This window comes from Quercus robur, chromosome 2 (genome assembly GCF_932294415.1).
Source record: "Quercus robur chromosome 2, dhQueRobu3.1, whole genome shotgun sequence".
NCBI lineage: Eukaryota > Viridiplantae > Streptophyta > Magnoliopsida > Fagales > Fagaceae > Quercus > Quercus robur.
Window position 1 is genome coordinate 41,923,362 of NC_065535.1, and position 23,615 is coordinate 41,946,976.

Genomic DNA, 23,615 nt, shown 5'->3' on the forward strand with positions numbered 1-23,615 from the left:
GATAGGAGATCTAGTGTTGAAGGAGATTTGAGCCCCGAATCAGGAAACAAATGGGAAATTTAAGCAGAATTGGGTAGGTCCATATATCATCAAGCAAATATACTCTAGAGAGCAATAAGGTTGATGGACTTAGACGCAAACTCTTTCACTGAACCAAGTAATATGGATCAATTGAAGAAATACCACGTCTGAGGTGGTAGTCTGAAGAATGGCCACGTCTGAAGTGGTTGTAGATTATGTCATTTTCTTTCTTAGGTTTGGCAAAAAAGAAAATGGCTTGCTAGGTTGAAAACTTGAAAGGGCGGCCTTGGCAAAAATTAAGGCAAAAAAATGGTAGATTGTAAACCCAAAAGGGCAATCTACACAAAAAGAAAGTAAGGCTAAAAGTGAAAGAGCCTGCTAGGCTGAAAAAAAGTGAAAGAGCCTGCTAGGTTGAAAACCCAAAAGAGCGGCCTAGGCAAAAATTAAGGCTAAAAATGGTAGATTGAAAACCCGAAAGGGCGATTTATGCAAAAAAAAAAAACAAAAAGCCAAATGTGAAGTATCTTAGAATCTTTGGAAGTACTTGCTTCATCCTTAGAGATAGAGAGAATGTGGGAAAATTTGACTCCCGAAGCGATGAAGGAATATTTTTGGGATACTCCTCCACTAGCAAAGCTTATCGAGTGTACAACAAAAGAACCAAGAAGGTGATGGAAACAGTCAATGTTGTTATTGCTGAAGCTTCAGATTTTGGTTTTGAGAAAATCGGTGAGGAAATACCTAAGGAAATTCTTCCTTCAGAGCCTAAGGCTGTTCAAGAAATAGTTGATTAAGAGCCCGTTTCTCCAAGTACTCCAAGTGCTGTAGAAGTCTCAGCAAAAATTCCTACCTCACCTAATTCTAAATCTCATGAAGAGAAAGAACCTTTCTCAAGGATCAAGCTGAATCACCCTCCTGAAGTTATTGTGGGAAATATGAATGAACTTATACTAAAAAGCGTACAGTTGATAAATGTTACTAACTTTGTGTCTTATTCTTGCTATTTGTCACAAGTTGAATCCACCAAGGTTGAGGATGCTCTCCAAGATGAAAGCTAGGTTGAGGCCATGCATGATGAACCGATTCAGTTTCAAAGGAATGATGTCTAGACCCTAATACCTAGACCAGAAGGAGAGCACATCATTGGCACAAAATGGATATTCCACAATAAAACTAATGAGGAGGGAAATATGATTCGCAATAAGGCTCGTCTGGTGGCCCAAGGATACTCTTAAGTGGAAGGAGTAGATTTTGATGAAACATTTGCTCCTATAGCTCGCATGAAATCCATTAGGGTTCTCTTAGCCCTGGCTTGTCACTTAAAGTTTAAGATTTACCAAATGGATGTGAAAACTGCATTCTTGAATGGGTTTCTCAAAGAAGATGTCTATGTTACTTAACCTAAAGGATTCACTGATCCACACTTTCCAGATCATGTGTTGTACCTTAAAAAGACTCTCTATGGACTAAAGCAAGCACCCAGAGCTTGGTATGACTGGCTTACACAATACCTAGTTTCACAAGAGGACAAGCTGATCAAACTCTTTTCATCAAAAAGGATAATGGTGAGTTGATAGTAGCTCAAGTCTATGTTAATGATATTATCTTCGGGTCTACAAAGGATAAACTTGCTCATGACTTTTCAAAGCTTATGTAGGCTGAGTTTGAGATGAGCATGATTGGAGAGTTAAGTCACTTCCTTGGATTGCAGATTCGTCAGCAAGAGTTAGGTATATTCACATCTCAATCTAAATATGCTAAGAATCTTGTGAAAAAGTTTGAATTGGAATCTGCTAGTCCTATGTGAACTCCTATGAGCCCAAATGTTAAACTCACTGTTGATTTATTAGGCAAAAGTCTTGATTCATCTTTATATAGAAGCATGATAGGTAGTCTCTTTTACCTTACAGCTAGTCGACCTGACATTAGTTACAGTGTGGGAGTGTTTGCTAGATATCAAGCAAACCCGAAAGAGTCTCATATGATTGCTTTAAAAAGAATCATAAAATATGTCAAAACCACTACCCATTTCGGAGTGTGGTACAACAAGGACACAAATGATGTCTTAGTTGGGTATTCTGATGCAAATTGGGCTGGGAATGTCGATGATAGAAAAAACACATCAAGGGGTTGTTTTCATGTGGGTAATAATCTTGTCTCCTGAATGAGTAAGAAATAGAATTCCATCTCATTATCCACTGCTGAGGCTGAATACATCGTTGCTAGTAGCTGTTGCACCAAACTTCTATCAATAACTCCTTGATTATGGTATTCATCAAGAACAACTTACCATTTACTGTGACAATACCAGTTCCATTAACATCTCTAAAATTCCTATGCAACATTCTTGAACAAAACATATAAAGATCCGACATCACTTCATTCAGAAGGCGGATTTGTTCATTAAGCCTCTTGATAGCAAATGATTTAAATTCCTACGCCAAAACATTTTATGTAATCTCTATGTAGTGATCTCTCCTCCTTCTCCTTCTTCCTCATGCATTTGCATCTAGTTTTATGCTTTTCTTTGTTCAACATGTTTTTGTTTGTTTGTTTTCAGTTTTGCTTTATTTTGTTTTTCATAAAAATTAAAAAAAATTTTGAAAAATTAGAAAAATACAAAAATAGTGTGGGTTGTGTACATTGGTACTTGTGTACCTTGGATGACCATTAAAACAAAGTTTTCTAAACTTTGTATCATTTGTAGCTTAAATGAGCATCTCAATGCACAACTAAGCAAGTGAGCTTTGTGGCTTGTGTTTGTGATGAGTACGATTAAGTAATCTCTTATACTTAACACTCATATCACTCTTTTTGACGGGAAGGACCAAAAAGTCCTAAGAGAAAGGCATAAATAACCATCTCACCACTAAAGCCTGTCAACCATGAATAACATCTGTGGGCTTCGACATATCAAACTTGTGATGTTTAAGCTTACATAATTGGGTATTTCTTCTCTCTCTTATATGTCTATGCATGATATGCTCAAAAAAAAATATGCAAAGAAAATCAAAAGCAAAAAGAATCAAATGCTTTTAAATATGGTTGCAAGTGTGTTTTTAGGAGATGTGAGAGTTATAGGATGTACCTCGAAGGTGACAGTCCCCATCAAACAGTTATGATTTTATGTGAGTGTATTTGATTTTCTCATATCTCAAATCGTCATAATATGAGACACTTATGCACTCTTACTATTTTTTCACACACAAGACACAAATTCTTTGCTACTTTTGATACATGTGCAGGTACAATGTGATTTGGCCATCATAAGGAATACATGTGTTAATGTATACTCACTAAACTGTCTTAACTTGTTTTTAAAATATAAAATTGGTTAGACTTGTTGTGTGTGTGTGTGTGTGTGTGTGTGTGTGAGTATTGGATCTTTGAATTCTTTTGCATTTTCTTGTTGAGAGATGTTTTTGAGAGCGTAACATGTTGATTGGATCTATGTTTGAGTAGCTTGCTTGTTGCATTCATTTCTATGTGTTTTTCCTCTCTTTCAAAAACTCCTTTTCTTTAAGCTCGATAGCTTCTCGACAAATCCTTGACAGATTCTTATCTATCGAGCCCCTTGGACTACCTTTCTCAACAGATTTAGCGCATTCTCGATCCATCAAGCTTTCTTTAATTTGTCTCAATTGCTTCTCGACAGCCTCTTGATCCATCAAGAAACTTTTTGTCTGGCCGATAGATTCTTGATAGAATCTTGATCCATTGAGGTACTTTTGCCATCGACAAATTCTCCACAGCACCTCGATAGATTCATATCTATCAAGATTTAGTGCTCGACAAATCTCAATAGCTCCTTGATCCATCAAGATGCGATTTCTTTATATATGCTTAGCTCGAAATCAAGTTCATTTTCTCGCTTCTCTCTCGACAAAAAATCTTTTTCAATCCCTCCGAACACTCTCTTTTCACTCAAATCCCTCTACCCACGTGATTTTCGGCCTAGACCAAGATCAAATCAATTGGTAAGTGTCCTCAATCCTTCATTTTTCATGCATTCATGCATTTTAGACCTAGGTTTTGGGGTTTTTGAAATTTTTGGGGGTTTTTGAGGTTTTTGTGAAAATTTTAGGTTGAGTGTTGTTTATTTAATGATATATGATTGATCATGCATTGCATTCCATTAGCATTTTAACAATGTTTCACGCATTTAGAGGTGTGCATGACTGTTGAAAATTATGTGCTGGTAGGTTTAGATTGGGTTTCAACCCATGATGCAATTTATTTTTAGCACGTCACATGTTAATGCATATTTCATGCATTCGTACCATTTCTTTTCTTTCTATTTGCTCTGTTATGACTATGTTTTGTCTCTTTCTCTCTCTCGGATAGACTGCACATGGCACCTAAGCGCAAATCTAATCCAACTCAGAACCCTTTTCATTTCGAGTCTTCTTCATCTTCTAACCTTCCCGTTCCTCTACTTCATGTTCGGTTCCATAATGAGAAGGCCCATCAGGACTTCTCTGAGAACTTTTCTAAGCGTGGCGTTCATCCGGAGCGCCATGTGATTCTGTTGGACTTCTCCGACACTCCTTTACCCGATGTCTTTCACACTCAAGGATGGGAATCTCTCTGTGAGATACCTTTGAGGTGTCCCATCGTGTTCATACAGGAGTTTTACTCCAATATGCATGGCATCAATACCTCTGTACCTCAGTTTGCTATAGTATTCCAAGGTGCACGTATCGTAGTCACTCTGGATCTTGTATTTGAGATACTACACGTCCCATGGGTAGCACATCCTGACTAGCCAGCTTGTTAGCGTGTAAGGACGGTGTCCAAAGACAAGCTTCTGTCTTACTTATGTGATACACCCTCCATATGGGGTAAGCGTCAAAACACCCTTTGCTTGGGCTTTGCCTAAAGGTATGAGATTCCTTAATATGGTGATGAAATTTGTTCTTACTCCACTGTCTCGCTATAACTCCATCATAGAGCCTCGTGCTCGATTTTTGTTGTCCCTCTTAGAGGATCTTTCCATAGACTTTCCCTCGCATTTCATCATCTCTATCATAGATGTTTATAGGGATATGGTGACTTGTGATAAGCTCATTTTTCCTTCGGCTATCACGCAGATCCTTCGCCATTTTTCCATCCCTATTATTGATTCTCCTTACTTCACCATTATAGGTTCCATCAGCACAGCGTCTGTTCGACGAAGCAAGGCCCAACTTCGACCGAAGCAGCCATGGACAGAGATGACTGATCCTCTAGACTCCACCATTCCTTCCACCTCCACTCCTACTTCTTTGGGTGGTGGTGTGACTCTCAAGGCCATCATGGCATAGCTTCAGTGCATGGATGCTCACCTTGACACTCTCAATGATGAGTTTTCTCAGGTGAACACCCATGTCGATCGTATTGCACAGCGATAGGCTCACCTCGGTGGTTTCACCACTTCTCCCTCTCCTTCTCTTGAGGCTTTGGCAAATGAGGACGACTATGATGGTGTTGATGATAATGATGAGGATGAGGATGCTAGCTCTTCCAGTAATAAGGAGATGACGACCTCTCAGGGACTTACCCTTTGTCATTTGTGACAAAAAGATGGAGTAGTTTTAGGATGATGAGAGTAGTCTTTTATCTAGGGGATCGTTAGCATAGGACATTTTTGTTAGGGTGAGTGTCTGTATTTTGAGGGATGTAGTGAGGATCTTATCTACTTTTCTTTTCTTTTCTTTCTTTGTAGTTACATTATCCTCTTGTACACTAGTCTTGTGACAATTTATTTATGACATACATTGTATTTATTTTCATATATATATATATGATGATGTATGTTGTTTTTTCACCCATCTCTCCATGTGTTGTTTATTTTCTTTCTTTATACACATGTTTCTTTATGTATGCAATCCTTTATTTCTGTTTCACACTAAGATACCTTTATGAGTTTTGTTTAAAGTATTTCAAAAAGAGAAGTTGTGAAAATCTATCATGCTATGAACTCTTTTCTTGCAAATTTTTTCAAAAGTTTGTGTTAGGGTTTGATTTTATTGTATTCAACAATTGGTTATGAGTTTAGTGATTTAAGACTTCTCTCATAATTCATTTGTTTGTTGTGATTTTTTCACAGATTGCCAAAAAGGGAGATTGTTAAGACATTTGTGGAACTTGTTAGAGACATATGTTATGTAAATTGGCTAATCTTTTGATAAAATACACTTTACTTGTAATTGGGTAGATCTAGGATGAGTTTTGTACTTCAAGGAACAAGAGTTCAAGTTTAGTATTAAAGCCATGCAAATCTGTCCAAGAAACAAGTGAAGAAGTGTTGTTCATTAAAGCTCGATAGATAGCTCGACAAATCATATCTATCAAAGTTTAATGCTAATGCTCGACAGCAGCTTGACATAAGTTGTATCTATCGAGAATTACGAAATTCAGATTTACAGATCTAATTTCATGCATATCCATGTGTATTTGTTTAGAATTTCTTTTCTCACAACCCTAGATATATATAAGGATTATTTTAAGGGCCGTCAAAGGTGATACAACTTAATGCAAAGTCATTTTGCGTGCAAATTGTGACTAGGGACAGAATTTGCCCTAATTCATCATATTCTCTCTAGAAGCTATTGCATCTTTGCGCCAAGGGTCTTGTGACCAAGGAACTTCCTAATCTTCACTGTTAAATGAACTGAAGAACTTTACAACCAACATCTTCCTCAAGTTGGTGTGTTAGTCATGTACTGGGATCTATGCTTCATTGGTTAGTCACTTACTGGAATTCGTGCATTGAAAGGAGAGATTGTTGCTACATTACAAGTCCACTTAGATATTAGGGTAAGGGTTCAATTGTAAATTAGTATTAGGTACTAGGATTCCTTTTACTTGTAACTGCTTGTCTATATATATATATATAATAGCAGAAGGTGAGAGAAAGTGGATTCCTACAATTAAGGAGGTGCTGACAAATAGGAAAAGTGCCTATCTAAAATTCAGACACGTTTAAGTTAAAAGCAATACATTATGTTGTTTGGCAATGCTTTGCACCTTTTAAAAGCCTCTCATTATAAATATAAAAAAATTAACCGATTAAAATTAGATGTGCACCAAGATAGAAATAGAGAGGAGCGATAAGGACACGGAGAGTAACAGAGAAAGAGAGAGGTGATGAAATCAAAAAGCTTCAGAAAATGATTTTGCAGACCCAAAACACCGTTTACCGTAAAACAAAACCTAATTCTCTTCTAAAAACTGAAATTAAAACCTGTAACTCCTCTTTCTTCTCAGAAACCCAAAAATCAAAACCATCTCCTTCCCCCAAAAACAAAATCCAAAACTTAGATGAGAAAGAAGTAAGTGATCAAAGGTGCCATTCTCATGTAATCTAGGAATAAGCTTGGTTGCATAGGAATAAAATGGTTAATCCTTTGACAAAACGCACTTTACTTGTATTTGGGTAGATCTAGGATGTGTTTAATACTTCAAGAAACTTTGTTTCAAGATCAAGTGTTGAAGCCATGCAAGTTTTTCCAAGATTCAAGTTGAAAAGTGTCTATCATTAAAGCTCGACAGCTAGCCATCCATTAAGCTTAAAAGAGCTGTTCAGCCCCGTGGCTTGACAGTAGCTCGACAGTTAGGTATCTGTCGAGGTTTATGAAAAACAGATTTTCAGTTCTGTTTTGAATACAATCCGTGTTTATGTGTTTAAGCTTTCATTTCTCACAACCCTAGACATATAAAATGATTATTTTAAGGACCGTCAAAGAGTACACAAGTTGCATAAGTGTTAAGTAAAGTTTGTTCAAGCAATTTGTGACCAGAGACACAGTTTTTCCCTAGTTCATCGTTCTTGTGAAGAAATTGTTGTGTTTATGCACCGTAGGATTTTGTGACCAAGCATCTTCTTGATCTTCATCGTTGGGATGAACTGAAGAACTTCACAGCCAACAAACTTCTCTAGTTGGTGATTGAAGTCGCGTACTGGGATCCGCGCAATTGATTAGTCACGTACTGGGAGCCGTGCATCGAAAAGAGAAATTGTCACTACAGAACAAGTCCAATTGGGTATTGGGGTAAGGGTTCAACTATAGTTTGGTGTAAGGTATTGAAATTCCTTTACTTATAACCGCTTCTTGTGATAATAGTGGAATTTTGGGAGTGGTGACCTTAAAATCACCCGGTGGGGTTTTTGCTGTATTGGTTTTCCTCATTCGTAAAAAAATCACCGTGTCATTTATTTTCCACTACATACTTAGTTTAATTGGTGATTTGTTTGTGCTACCACGCGTTTGCATGTTAATTTGATTAATTAATAAACTTGGCTAATTAATCAATTAATTCATCACTAGAGGTCAATACATTTTTGGCCTATCACTAAAAATGGCCCAAAACCGCACACCGCACTGCGAACACCCCTAATTTCAAATATCCAAAAATCATAGTTGCATTACATGCATGAAATCATTCATTACATATCATAAAAATGATCTTAAGATTCTAATGGTCGTGACGGTATGCCCGATTCCCAAATCGGACCGCTGGATTGAAAGATATCACAAAATCAAGTTTTCACAATTTGCATGCATTGTATAGGGGTGAAGTCGATCACGTGTGATTAACTGAAATTAATTCTAATTGGTTAAACAATTAAAATTAATTAAATAATTGTGTGATTGGTTGTTGGTTTTTATTAGAAATAAGCTGGGTTACATAGGAATAAAATGGGTAATCAGATAACAAGGGAATTGTTGATAATTAAGTCTTTTTAGAATATTTATATATCATCAGATAATTATTGTTTTAAGGACCTAATTATCAAAATAAAAGGGATTTATTTTGGAATACGAGTTAAAAATACGTCCAGGTGCAATTCTCGACTCAGAAAATCCCTAAAAAAGAGTCCAAATTGAACCAAAGTTGGGAATTGGGCTCGACACTTGAGAGTGCCAATTGGCACAACTTCGAGGCCCGGACTAGAAACATTCTGATCAAGCTAAAACACATCCACTTCAAATTTTTAGGGATAAGAATTCAACCTAATTCGTATCTAATCCAACCTAGCTTATTTTGTAAGCACCAAACCTTTATAAATTGGGAACTAAAATCTGAAATGAAGACCATTTTCTGACTTTTCTCTCCCTTTACATAAAAGAAGTTTTGGAAGCTTTGCTTTAGGAATTTCTTTTTTGTTAAGCGGCCTAACTTAAATCCTTAGAAAATCATTCTCTTTAATCTCTAGGATAATTCTTTGCTTGTGGAAAACGTTCATGCAAGTAAGTTTCCACCTTTCTATCTCCATGGAATTCAATTCTCCATGTTGTTTATAACATGCTCTTTCTTTTATTTGTGTTGATTTTTCTTTCTAAAGATTATATGATGAATTTTTGGTTTTGCATATGTGTTTTGTTCATATAATTATGTAAGGCATATGATTGAATCCTAGATATGTTGCTTTGTGTAACTAAAAATTCAAATCTAAATATTTTTCTCAAAAACTCATTGTTTTCTTAAACCAAAAACCAGATCTGAACATTTTTCTTAAATACTCATTGCTTTCTTGAACCAAAAATCAGATCTAAATATTTTTCTCAAAAGCTCATTGTTTTCTTAAACCAAAAATCAGATCTGAATTCTAAAACCAAAAATCAAATCTGAATATTTTTCTCAAATACTCATTGCTTTCTAAAACCAAAAATCAAATCTGAATATTTTTCTCAAATCTTCATTGTTTTCCAAAACTAAAAATCAGATCTTAATATTTTTCTTGAATCCTCATTATTTTCTAAAACCAAAAATCAGATCTGGAATAATTTTTCAAGTCTCCTTTGTTTTACAAAACCATCATTTAGATCTAAATTTTATTTTAAAAATTCCTTCCTTTTTACTTAAAAAAATCAGATATGCAATTTCTTTTAAAACCCATTATGTTTCTTAATTAAACAATCAAATTTGGATTTTCCTTTTGGAGATCCATTCTGTTATTTAATTAGGAAATCAGATTTGGAAACTTTTCAAAAAATCCATTCCCTATTATTTAAACAAAATATCATATCTGAATTTTTATCACAAAATTCATTTTGCTAATTTGAAACTTCTCATAAAAAAAAAAAAAAAAAAAAAAAATCTATCTTTTCACAAATGAAAATTTAGATGTGATTTCTCTTTGCATAAATGCAACAGATATAGTATTTTGCATATTAACCAATTTTAGATCTAGGAATATTGACACAATAATTTGCATATCATTTTTTTAATGGGTATTTAAAATTTCATTTAAAGTCTAGAAGACCAGATTCTATCTGGGCAGGGCGGGTGCCTAACACCTTCCCACCCTGTAACCTAGCCCCTAAATCTTAGAATCTTAGGTTGGTAGATTTAGTGTCTTATTTTATTTTGGGTAGAATGTAACTAGGAAACAAAGCTTTGTATTTTTTTTTTTATTAGATTGTACCTAGGAATCAAAGCAATGTTAAATTCTTTCTACCATAGTGTAATTGTTTCCAATCAATAAAAATGCATACTATTCAAGATATATTGTAGTTTGTAAAGTTTTCTTATTTTACATATAAAATAAGGGAATGTGCCAATGCCTACACCCTTTTCTGAGAGCAACCAAAATTTCCCAATCTCTCACAACCTTAGTTCAAAGAGTTTGGTAAATTGGTTCAAAAAGAATTCATATTTTAATCCTCATTAGGCTCTTGGTGAGCCTACCCCTGTCTTTAGGTTTTAGGGTTTCAAAACTTTCCCAGAGCACGGATGGGTTCAACATCTTTTTAATAAAGCCTATAACATACTCATGATCTTGGGCTCTCTTGCTTTTGAAAATATATTTTTGAATTTTGACCCAAAAGCTAGGGTATATTATGACTTTATAGTCCAATGCCTTCCTCCAAAGTCTATGGTAACTCATGATCTTGGGCTCTCTTCATTTGAAATTTTATTTTGAATCGGCCCAAAACTTAGGGTGTATCATGGCTTTATGGATCATCTCATATCCTCTTTTTGAAATTCTTTTCAAAAAAATTTCATTTTTTTTCTTTTGAAAATTTTTCTCTTTTTTTTTTTTAAGAAAAAAAAAATTCCTTTAAAACAATTTATAGAAGGTTTTTTTAAAATTCTTCTCCTCGAAAAAATTTTCTTTGCAAAACATTTCTTTTCTTGAATTCTTTTTCTTTGCAAAATATTTTTTGACAATTCCACTTCTAAAATAAAAATTACAAAAGATTATTTATTTTAAAAAACTTTTCTTCTTTGCAAAAGACTTTCTTCTCTTCTTGATTTTTTTTTTTTTTTTTTTTTTTTTTAAGTAGCCCTCAAGCTAGAACATATTGTGGCCCTCCTCTTAAAACTTATGAATCTCTCATCATTTTGGGCCTTGGCATACAACAAGGAGGCCCAAGATTAGGGAAGTTTATCTTGACTTTGTAGGATGTTGGATGCTAATTCCATAGCATATTTGTTACCCTAAGCCCAAGGTTCTCCTTTTCAAGAGGCTTTTTGATTTAGGCTTATGATAGAAACTAGGCTATGGTCTTCTGAACCTTTCAAGTTAAGACATAGCTTTGGACTTTGGGATAAGTCTTTCATATGTGAGAACTCTTTTTTTTTTTTGTCCCAATATCTTAGGGTATGTCATAACTTTTGGCAAATTCTTTACATCTTTTATCTTTCATTTGTCCTTAGAATTAGGTGAACAAAAGATATATGGTTGAACAAACAAGAGAAATAAAGGGCATCCTCATTTTGATAGGATCTAGGATCTCTTTAAGTGTAGGTAGGCTCCCTAAAGCTAAAAGGATAGATAAGCAGGTTACTCATAACTAGGTGGGCCATGTGCAAACAAGTATTGAACAAGCCTTTTTTAAGAATAAGAAATAATACATATTGGAATCAAACTCTCTATCCCCAATGGAGTCGCCACCATAAGCGCAACAGTTTCCTCCTAAGGAAAGGGGAGTATGCCTTGGCCGAGTGGACCAAGGTGGAGAAAGAATGTAATCGCCACCTAGATTAGGTTTAGGAACCATTTACATAGTCCCCTTATATGGAAGGATTAATCTTACTACTAGAGTATAGGTTCGAGTTTAGGTATGGGGATAGGAAGGTGTTAGGTACTCAACCCCACCTGACCTGTGGGTCTGCTTCCATTCATTGTGTCTTATGTCTTAATCTCATTAAAGGTGTTAGGGACATATTTTTATGTAATTGGCATATCCTTTGACAAAACGCACTTTACTTGTATTTGGGTAAATCTAAGTAGGTTCAAGATGATCATTACAAGTGGTTAAATTGAAAACATAAAGATTACTCAAGAAATGCTCAAGAAAAGTGCAATCTGCAGGTCTCGATATCTCCTCGATAGAAGCTCGATTTGTCGAGATTCATTAAAACTCGACAGATGTTTTGATCTATCGAGCTTATGAGATTCAGATTATAGCCAGCAACGTTTTTATTCTAAAAGACTATTTGTTTATAGGTTATTTATAATCCTTATAGCTTAGGAAAACCCAAGGTTTGTGGGTTTGTATAATCCTTATTGGACTAGGAAAGTCCAAAGTTTATGTAAACCAATTTGGAATAGGAGAGCCCATTAAGCTCCTATTTAAAGGAGGTGGAAAAAGAAAAACCCTAACCCTAGAGAGCTTCATAAGGTTTTCTTTTTGAAACCCTAGCCTCCTCCTATAGAAGAAAGAGTTCTTACTGTGTTTCTTCTACGCCTTTGGGTTCTGTAACCAAGCAAAGTCTCTTACACCAATATTGAAGATCTTATTGGTGTTTTTATGTGAAGCTGCTGCAAATCAACTACAACAATCAAAGGGTTGTTGTGGAGTTAGTCACGTACTGGGATTCGTGCAAAGGAGGAAGCCGCGTACTGGGATCCGTGTATCAGATTGGTTAGTCACGTACTGAGAGCCGTGCATCAAAAAAAGAGATTGTCACTATAGAACAAGTCCAATTGGGTATTGGAGTAAGGGTTCAACTGTAGGTTGGTATAAGGTACTGGGATTCTTTTACTTGTAACTGTTTGTTGTGATAATAGTGGATTCTCGGAAATGGTAACCTTAAATTCACCTGGTGGGGTTTTTGAAATGTTGGTTTTCCCTATTCGTAAACAAATCACAGTGTCAATTTATTTTCTGCTGCATTCTTAGTTTAATTGGTTTGTGCTACCACGCATTTGCATGTTAATTTAATTAATTAATAAACTTGGCTAATTAATTAATTAATTCATCACAAGGGGTCAATACGTTTTTGGCTTATCAAAAGGCATATTCAACATCGTTATTCTAACCTCACACACACTCTAGCATTCATCTAGCAATCAACATGGCATTTTATCCCAAAATCCTAACATACATCTATCATGGCAACTCACATCAAGCCTAGCACACATGTATCATGCATATCATATTATCTCATCCAAGGCAACAAACAAATCATGGTAAAATCAAAGAATTATTGGAGAGTATCAAGAATATCAAGAACACAAACATATCCATTCAAACTCTCCTATCATATCCACCAACCCTAAGCAAGATTATATCTCATTCAAATGCATGTACATATGAATGCATGCCTTACCTTACTGCATCACAACACCTATGCACCAGTGCATGATCATATCATATGCATGTGCATTGTAAAGCAAAGAAAACATAAAAGAGAAACCCTAATCTAACATGTTAAAGACAAACAAACAATCAAACAAAGAAACAAAGACTCAAATACAGAAAAATGGACGAAAACAGAAGCATATGATATAAAAGAAGTAAAGAAACAGAAGCAGAAAACTCAAATTAAAGTTTTTGGGCACGAGTATGCATGCGCATACATAAGCCTGCATACGTGGGCTAATTTTATGCGTACACATGTAGAAGCATGCATACGCATACACGCCTCAAACCTTAACCCAAAACCTAAAATACAGAAAACAGAGCAATGATAAAAACTAAAGAGATTAACAACCTAACATGCTTCTAATATAAATATATATATATATATATATATATATAAATAATTAAAAAAAAAACGTAAACTAACAACAAAGATATCCAAGATAAACAAAACAAAATCTATTCCTAAACATGCATTGGATCTAACAACAAACAAGAACAACGCTTAACACATCAAAATATGTTCATCAAAATATCCATTCATTCAACTCATTAATCAAAACATGATGAGACACAACAAATCAAATCATATTTCTAAGAATATATAACACATAAATAAAATTAAAAACAACAAGAATACAAAAATAATCCAAACCAAGGAAAAGCAATGAAGAGAGACTCACCCTACTTATGGAACACAACTTAGTTGATATTTTAACCAGCCCCTCAGTGCCTACACAACAAGATCGAATGATATTCAAGAGAATCAAAATATTCAATATTTCATAGGTAATCACAACTATAAATAAAAAGATATTCTTGAAAAGATTGTTTGAAAAAGGTTTTGAAAGAGATTAAAAAGTAGTTTCTGCTTTAAGAACACTAGAGAAAGGTTTTTTGAAGAACCAAAAATGTGCTAGCTGCTGTGTGTGCAGAAAATTCAAAGAGAAAAAAGTTTAGGAAGAGTTTAGGACAAAAATCAACTCTCTCTTGCTAGGGTTTGTGTTTGGAGGCATAAGGTTGTATTTATATGTTTAAACTAGGGTTTTTTAAGCTCATTTAGAAGGTTTTGGACGTTCCAAAGGGTCTAGGAGCCAGGCCCCATCAAAAAGGGAGGCTTTAGGCCCTAAAAACTAAAGTTCTAAGGTTCTATAACGGGTCCTGTATACACAAGCTTGTGCATGCGTACGCATTCGTCCCCAAAAACCTTAATTCTGACAACTCTGATGGTCCAACTTCAAATGGTAATAACTCATTCAATTTAGGTCTAAATTAGGTAAAATTTGCATTCAAATTGAAGCCTAGGATGTCTACTTTCCAATGGAACAAACAGTACAAAAAATACATTTTAGATCAAAAGTTATGGCCAAACCAATAAGTAAAGGTCATTTTTCAGCATCGTTTTCAAAGCGATTTGAGCACTTTTGAGTTGTGACTACTTCCAAACTATCAAAATAACTTCAATTACCTTTTGTAGACATGTCAAGCTCATCATTGGGACCGCAGACTACAGTTTATTAACCGAGTACAAAATGAGGTGTCTACAAACACAAGGTAAAACCGATGGAAACAAGGATTCAAGGATCACACAAAGTGATGTGAATCACTAAACAATGTGAACCTGTTCTGATACCAATTGAAATATGATATAGTAACCCTAGCACAATATTTAAAGCCCTTAACACAAAGTTTTACGGCTAAGTTGATTTTAACAAAAAACTAAACAAAATAGTCCAAGTGTAAGTTACTTAGCAAATTTCCAAACTAACTAACCACACTACACAATCATGGCACTATATAAAGTGGAAATAAAGAAAAAAGAAGCAAACCAAACATTGCACCACAAAGTGTTATGGAAGAGGAAAACTCAAGCCCCGGGTGGAAAAACCTCTACCCTGACCACCCATCGGAAAATTCCACTAGAATGAATAGTTGCAATACATGGATGACTATAAACCCTCCAAGCCTATATCTCCCTGTGTACTTAAGCTCTCCAATCTCCAACTAGCAACCAACTCCACAAGTCTTCTCTTCACCTAGCTTCCCGGAGCCACCACTATTAAGCCACCAATGGAAAGCCACTAAAGGATTTGGATTTGGATATGGCTTCTGATATTTCCAATGTCATTCTCTCACTCACAAGGTTTGTGTTTGTGGGTGAGGAAGGTGTTTACAGAATCTCTATCAATACAATAAAAGAGATGGAAAAGAAAGATAGGAACTTGGTTTTTCTCAAGGAAAAGCTCTCTCTTTTCATACAAAGGCTTGGCCTCAATATCTTCTCACACCTTGCATTTCTAGGGTTTGTTCAACCTTTATCTGAAGCCCCTTGCCACGCCTCACAGTTGTGTGTGTGTGTGTGTGGGGGGGGGGGGGGGGGTGTGGGTGTGTGTGCTGGCAGATGTGTAGTGGATAGGTAGAAAGCAAAGTATAGAGATCATGTAGCTCACAACCTGATCGCCATCTAAGGCCACGAGATGGTCATGAGGTGCACATCTGCACTCTCATCCAAAGTACTTGCCATGTGGATCTCGCAGGCAAGCTAAGTTGCGAGCAGGTCACCTCCAAGTTGCGAGATCACTGGCTGATGCTACCTCAAGTCTTCAAGGTGAGGCTCAAGTACTTTACCCCAAAATACATAAGAACCCAAGAAACAATACATCAAAATTAAAAACATTACAAACAAACTTTTTTCACTGAATTAATCCAACAATAAAACATGACTTCTCAATAAGGATGTGACAAAGCTCATAAATAGAGACCTAGCCCTTAAACAAATACATGGCCAGTGGAGTCCTTATTAAGGACCTTGAATGTGTTGTGGAGCAAGAGTGAAGGGCTTAGCCTTTATGTGTGTAGCAATAAAAGGCCATTTATGTCTCTACAATGATGATAGACTACAATTAGGCCTAGGTCAAATTTCCCCAAAAAGACCTCATTAGGATCCTTAACTCTAACAAGGTGATCTAGCTATCCTTATCAGTGTCAAAGAGTGTGAAGGTTCCTTTTGTTATTTATTTTTATTTTTATACCTTTTAAAAGATTTTTTGTAGTTAACAATTTTTTTATTTGTTGATGTGAGATTTTATATAAGTATATTGACAATTTTAATTAGACCAGCAGTCATGATCGGAGATGTAGTTGACACTTAACACCTAATTTAACAATGAGTTTAAAAGGAGACAAGAGCATTGTAACTCAATTAGTTGAAATTTCTTGGTGTTTTTAAGACATCCAGGGTTTAAACCCCCCTCTTGTTGTAACTATTAAATTCTATATAAAAAATTTAATTAAAAAAACAAAACAACATAATAAGCATAAAAGGAATGACTCAAATTAAAACACAATGTAACTATTATGAATGGTTTGATCAATTTCCCATATGTTTTATGTTCCTAATGTATGTGTTTGATGATTTATGTCATGTATTTTAAGTGTGACATATATAGGAGAAAAGTGTGCATGTTCATATAAATCTCTATGGGTTAGAATTTAGGATTCTAGGACCATAACCATCACTTTTTTTTTCTAGGTTTTCTTGATGCCACACAAAAACATGAACCTACAGAGGTTAGGTAAAATTTAGGTACAAATCATTTGGTGCATACTACAGTGTGTTAGATTTCATTTTTTTTTTTTTTTTTTTTTATAGTTTGGCTCCAATATTCAAACTGGTTTGGAGTTATCTTCCTTTGACCCATTGTATGGGGATTGAAGAAATCATTCATGCGTAGTTTTACGTACATAACTTTTTTAATGAGTTATGTGACTTGTTTAAAAACTAAACATTAATTAAATTTGTGATGTAAATCCTTTTTCCTAGAATAACTCTATTATTGACATAGCCATATGAATACCCTTAATTAGAGATTAAATGCTTGGATCCACCACCAAAACCCCTCGGAAAAAGTGTTATATATAATGCCCATGGCTCTATATATTTCTATTTACGTTCCTTCCCCCGCAAGAAAACAAAAATTTCCATGTATACCTAATATGAGAAGTCTTGTTTGCTGAAGCAATGGAGAAGAGAAAATTGAGTGAAAAGGTTGATGGCCATGATGGATAATCTAAATAATGTATTAAGGATGAAGAAGAGGCTTTGATTCTTCTTGATATAGGGAACACAGAGTTGGACAAGAAACTAGCCATGGCTTAGTTAGTGTGAACTGAAAAGAAAAAGTCTTGAGAATCAAACGATGCTCAGGATTCGCTTTCTCTTCTCCTCCAATACATTGCCGGTGGTCAAGCACCCATGAGGAGGAGGATAAAGTAGATATAATCAATGGACTCATATGAAAGGTTTGTGAGTCGAGCTTTTGTTCTGAGTTAATGACAACCTTTCAATTTTCTAATTAATATTAGACGATTTGATGCCTATATTCATGGGATTGATTATATTGTAATGGTTCATTATTTAGAATTAAATATTTCTTCAATCTTGTTGATAGGCCAAGAATGTATTGACCCCTTGGGTAAATTAACCAATTAATTAGCCAAGTGAATTAATTAGGTTCAATTACATGCAATAAGCGTGGTAGCACAAAAAAATCACCAAATAACTAAACGTAGTGGAAAATAAATTTGACACGGGTGATTTGTTTATGAATGGGGAAAACCACTGAGGCACAAGCGGGTGAATCCACTATTATCAAAACAAGTAGTTACAAGTAAAGGAATCTCATTACCTTATACTAACCCACAGTTGAACCCTTATCCCAATACACAATTGGACTTGTAATATAGTGACAATCTCTCCTTTCAATGCACGGATCCAAGTACATGACCAACCAATCGATGTACGAATCCAAGTATGTGACTAACACACCAACTTGAGAAGGATGTTGGCTACAAAGTTCTTTAGTTAATCCACATGATGAAGATCAAGAAGCTACTTGGTTACAAAACCCTACGGCGTACAAGCACAGCAGTTTTTTCAAGAGAAAAATGAACTTGGGTAGATTGTCTCCGGTTACAATATGCATCAATAAAACCTTTGCATCAGGTGAGATAGAAAAATTCTTATATATGTCTAGGGTTGTGAAAAAGAAACTCTACACAAATAACTTGGATATACGTGAAAATAGATTGGAAATTTGAATTTCGTAATTCTCGATAGATATAGCTGTCGAGCTATCTGTCGAGCTTTGAATATTAAATCTCGATAGATACATCTATTGAGCTATCTGTCGAGCTTTAATGAACAACACCTCTTCACTTGATTCTTGGAAAAATTTGCATGGCTTCAATACTTGGACTTGAACTCTTGTTCCTTGAAGTATTAAACACATCTTAGATCTACCCAATTACAAGTAAAGTTCATTTTGTCAAAGGATTAGTCAATTCTAAATGACATATGTTCATAACATGTTCCACATATGTCCTAACACTTGTAGATACTGTATTTAGTCTGCCCTCAATTTGCATGTTGGACCCCGAAAATCTCAATAATATTAACTTTCTTCCATGGTGCCGTAGAAACATCTAGATTTACGTGGCGTAACCCGTTCAAGCATCAAAGCACTCAAAGTATCTTTTCAGGTCAAATTAACCAAAATGCCCCTAGTTAACCCTAGGTTGACCAAAAGTTAAAACTGGTCAAAATCATCCCAAGACACCATTTTTAATGTTTCTATATCAAACCCGAGCTACTCGGTGATTTTCATTAAGTTTGATCCGAGATTAACCCCTAAGGGCACCAAAAACTCTAATTTTGATCTGATCGTCGAAATGGGTTAAGCCAGCGTCATTGTGAAGATTATTGAATTCCTTTTCCAAAAACTATTCATGGGTCAAAATCAAAGTCAAAACGGTTGAGATATCTTGAAAACCGTGCAATGCACATCAGCTCGCTTCCCGAGGCCATAACTTTTGATTCGACCCTTGGATTTCCAAGTTCTTTAACTTTCCAAGAACTACACATCCAGACCTTTCTAGGGACACTAAGATCAACCCAATCCAAGCCCAAGAAGGCCTTTATCAGGCCATTCCAAGCGGGTGGCCGGAGTTGAAGAGTCATAAATTCATTATAAATACCCTCAACCCCCCCCCCCCCCCTTCAGATTAAAAAAAAATATGGTTTTGGGCATTTTTTGGAGCATTTTTCTAGGAAAATTCTATCTCTTTTCCTCTCTAAATTCTCTCTCAAACACATCAAAGACCTTTTATTTCTCTCTTCTCTCAACAATCAAGAGGTAGTGTTCTTGCACTCTTTTTCCTCTCTTTGGTCTTAAGACCTTGGGTTTAAGATTTAAAGGGTTTAGATGTAGCTTTTTAGCTACAATCTACACCCTTTGCTTTTATCTTTGTTCATAATATGCTTTATTGCTTTTCCTAGTATATCCTTGCTTTATCTTGCTTCCTAGCATGTTTCCTTAATTTTTGTCATGATTTATTTCTTTGATAATGTTGGCCTAGCCTTCTTGGGCTAAGATATGCCTAAATTTTTTGTTTGTGCTTAGATCTACATTTCTATGTGCTCCTTGTCATGTTTTTGCTCAGATCTATATAAATTTTTTGTTTATGCTTAGATCTACATTTCTATGTGCTCCTTGTCATGTTTTTGCTCAGATCTATATCTTTGTGTACTCCATGCCATGTTCATGTGTCTAGATCTATATGTTGGTTGCTATGCCATATGCTTTTAAAGCCTTTTTATCTCTTGCTATCCCTCTTTTCTTGTGTTTTGGCCCTTTTGGTAGGGTGTATATCTAGATCTTGTGGTCTAGGCCTACATCCATACACCTAGGCCTATATCAAAGGGTTTGGATCATTTCCTTGATGCATGTTTATGTTTACTTGCTTGCTTCTATGCTTTATCTCCATGTTTTCCTGTCTTGATCTAGGTTTTTCCATGCTTTGTGCCTTCCGTGGGTTTTTTCTTGTCGGTCTTTGAGGCCACTTGCTTGTGTGGTTGCATCCATCCCTCTTGTGGATAGTTTGGATGCAACCATTTTTGAGATACACCTTTGTGGTGTTGGTTTGCTTGACGTATACCCTTTCTCTACTATGTGCGATGTTGTTATGCTTGCTTTGTGCCACCCGTTTGGCTTTCTTTGCTTCTTTGCATCTTTGCACGCTTGCCTACATGTTCATGCATAAGTCTATGTGTCATTCATACTCCAATCCAATGGAACTATAGACACTCGATCCAAACTTACATTTTTCCTCCTATGACACCATCTTTTGTTTGATAACATGCTTGTTTGCCCCCATTTGTCATCTTTTGCTAGCTTGCCTTTTGGCTTGTCTTCCTTCTATTTTGTTTCTTTGCTTGTCTGCTAGCTTGTTCCTTTTGCCATTGCATGTACACGGATGGAGTATGGACACTTGGAGCAAGGGTGCAACCCCTTAGAAGCAAGCAAAAAGGGCAAGGATGCAAGCCCACAAAGGGCAATGTTCAGTAGATTAGGGGGCTAGCCCCTCCCGAGTGTTTTTCTCTTTCCCTCTCTCTCAAGCCTCTTCTCTAGAGCATGTATTAGGGTCCCCCCTCTCCTTGTACCCTTTATCTTTCTTGCTCCTTGCTTGGGCTACATTCCCTAGGTATGGTAATGTCTGTTTTACAATTCTTGTAACTTGCTGGGCTGTAACCCATGGGACGTTGGCAATGTTTGTTTATCTTTCCTACTCTGTGTGATAGCATTGTGCATGATGGACGTATATATATATATATATATATATACCTGCATGTGTGTGGATGATCATGCACTTTGTATGATGGACACTTATGGCTACGTAAGTGACCCCCTCTAGCCATGAGTGCTCTTGACCTTGTGACATGAGTATGTGCTCAAGGCATTTGCTACAGATGCATATTCATGTCATATTGTGTGCATAGTCACCGCGGTGTGACCATCCCGATCCATGTCACCAAGTGACGTCGGTTTCCCCGTGTATGGGACACATATCAAATGTATGCGATACATATCAACTTGCTTAATACTTTGAGGGACTCTAGCTCATCCTAGCACAAGCATGTTGGCACGTGTTGTATACACAAGCATGAAACCCTACCAATACGCCATAACATACCAAACGCCAAACTCTGCCGAATTTTCGTCGTGAAAATGAGGCATCCCCATTGCTAGATTCTAGTGGCGAAAGCTTTGTAAGGATAGCGTTTTGCGTGCTATGATGCATCTAAAGCGAAGTGCTGCTAGATTTCCGCAATGAAAATAAGGTGAAATGTTGTCGGACTTTCACCACGAAAATTTTGCAACGATTCCAAACGCACTTGGGAAGCATCGATTGAGACCATACCCATTCTGAATCCAAACCTCTAAGCCCAATTCGCTTAAAGCCCCGAAAGCTAATGCCAATAGCTCATTTTCAATTGCCAATGTCCGAAAGCTAACACCTTCCCCACATGTAACTAGACTTTCAAAACCAAGAATCAAGATTTCTTGCTCATCCATATTAGATTAGGAAAAATGAACTTTTTCTTAGCCTAGGATCGATAATAAAATCAAATAGAGTTAGATGACCAATCACACCTTAGAAAAAACCCAATAAATTGTGGCGACTTCACTTACCCTTGGTGATTTCCTTAAAAATCGACTTATATTCTAGTCACACACCCGAGGTACAACATTCCTCCACAACACCCAAGCTCCGAGTTCTGAATGCATGTGCATACCTACCCCCTCCTCTCGGAAAAAAAGGGAGAACCGCAATGGGTGATCAAGCAGTCGTGAGGTGTCGACAGATCTGTTACGATTTTAGTGAAGAGCCATAAAGCCTATGGCTTAACATGTCATGATGCATGATGATTAAATAACAAGTAGCCATAATCGAGCTTTGTTTTGGAAAAATCTATGAAGACTCAATGTACCTAATAAAATCAAATCCTATGCACGGTGTGCGTGCAAGAATATACTCCCTATGAAAGCCAATCTTTACAATCGCAAGGTGCTGGACAGTCTGGTGTGTGAGGATTATGGTATGAGTGCTGAGTCTAGTGGCCATCAATTCTGGAGTTGAAATGTAGCACGGGATGTATAGAGACTATCTAGTATTCCGTTTGAGACTGGTGAAGTGTAGTTTCACGACTTTATTGACCTCTTATGGTATCTTCAATTTGTCCAGCATATGGCCAATGACCTGTTAGAGTTAGTCATAACAATTGTGTGGAGCATGTGGTTCAATCGGAATGCGATAAGACAAGGGAAATCTAGCTAATCTGCTGCTACAGTCTTGCAAAAGGAACAAGCCTTGTTAAACAAGTTTCAGATAGCTAATTTCCAACCTTCAAAGCATGTGTTTAAAGAAAATCTTTAATGGGCTAATCCATCTTCACCATGGTACAAAATCAATGAGGATGGTGCAGTCTTTGAAAACCAACAAGCATCGGGTATGGGTGTTGTCATCAAAGACCATGAATGCTTAGTTGTAGCTACCACGAGTAGAAGGCTAAATTTTCCTCTAGAACCTCTAGAGGTCGAAGCCAAAGCTTTTGAGGAAGCTATTGATTTTGCATGGGACATTGGTATAAGAAATGCACACTTTGAATGTGAATCATAAATAGTGCCAGATGTAGTGATTGGGGGAAGCATACCTCTAATGTCTATCTCCAGTGTCATCTCAGGGATTTGCCAAAAGTTACAGGTTTTCCAAACTAAGCAAGTTCGCATGTTAAGCGAATGGGTAATAGACTAGCACACATCTTGGTACAGTTCGCCAAGGGTATCGATAGCTATGTAACTTGGATATAGGAAAGTCCGGACATTGTTAAGTCTGCTTTGGGTCAAAATGTACTGAATTTATCTTCTTCTTAATAAAAATTTATAGTCTTTTCATTAAATAAATAAATAAATAAATTACATGTCATACAATTAGAAAGGCATTAACTTGTTTGTCAATTGGATTTACAAAACAAAGAATAAATTCTATTATAAACAAAATCTAGTCTCCTATGTTATTTTAGGCCATTGCATTTGTAACCTGGTCTACAAACTAAACATACTCAGGCATTGTTTATCATGTTGTTTTCATATATGACCAAGTGAGTTTGAGACATTG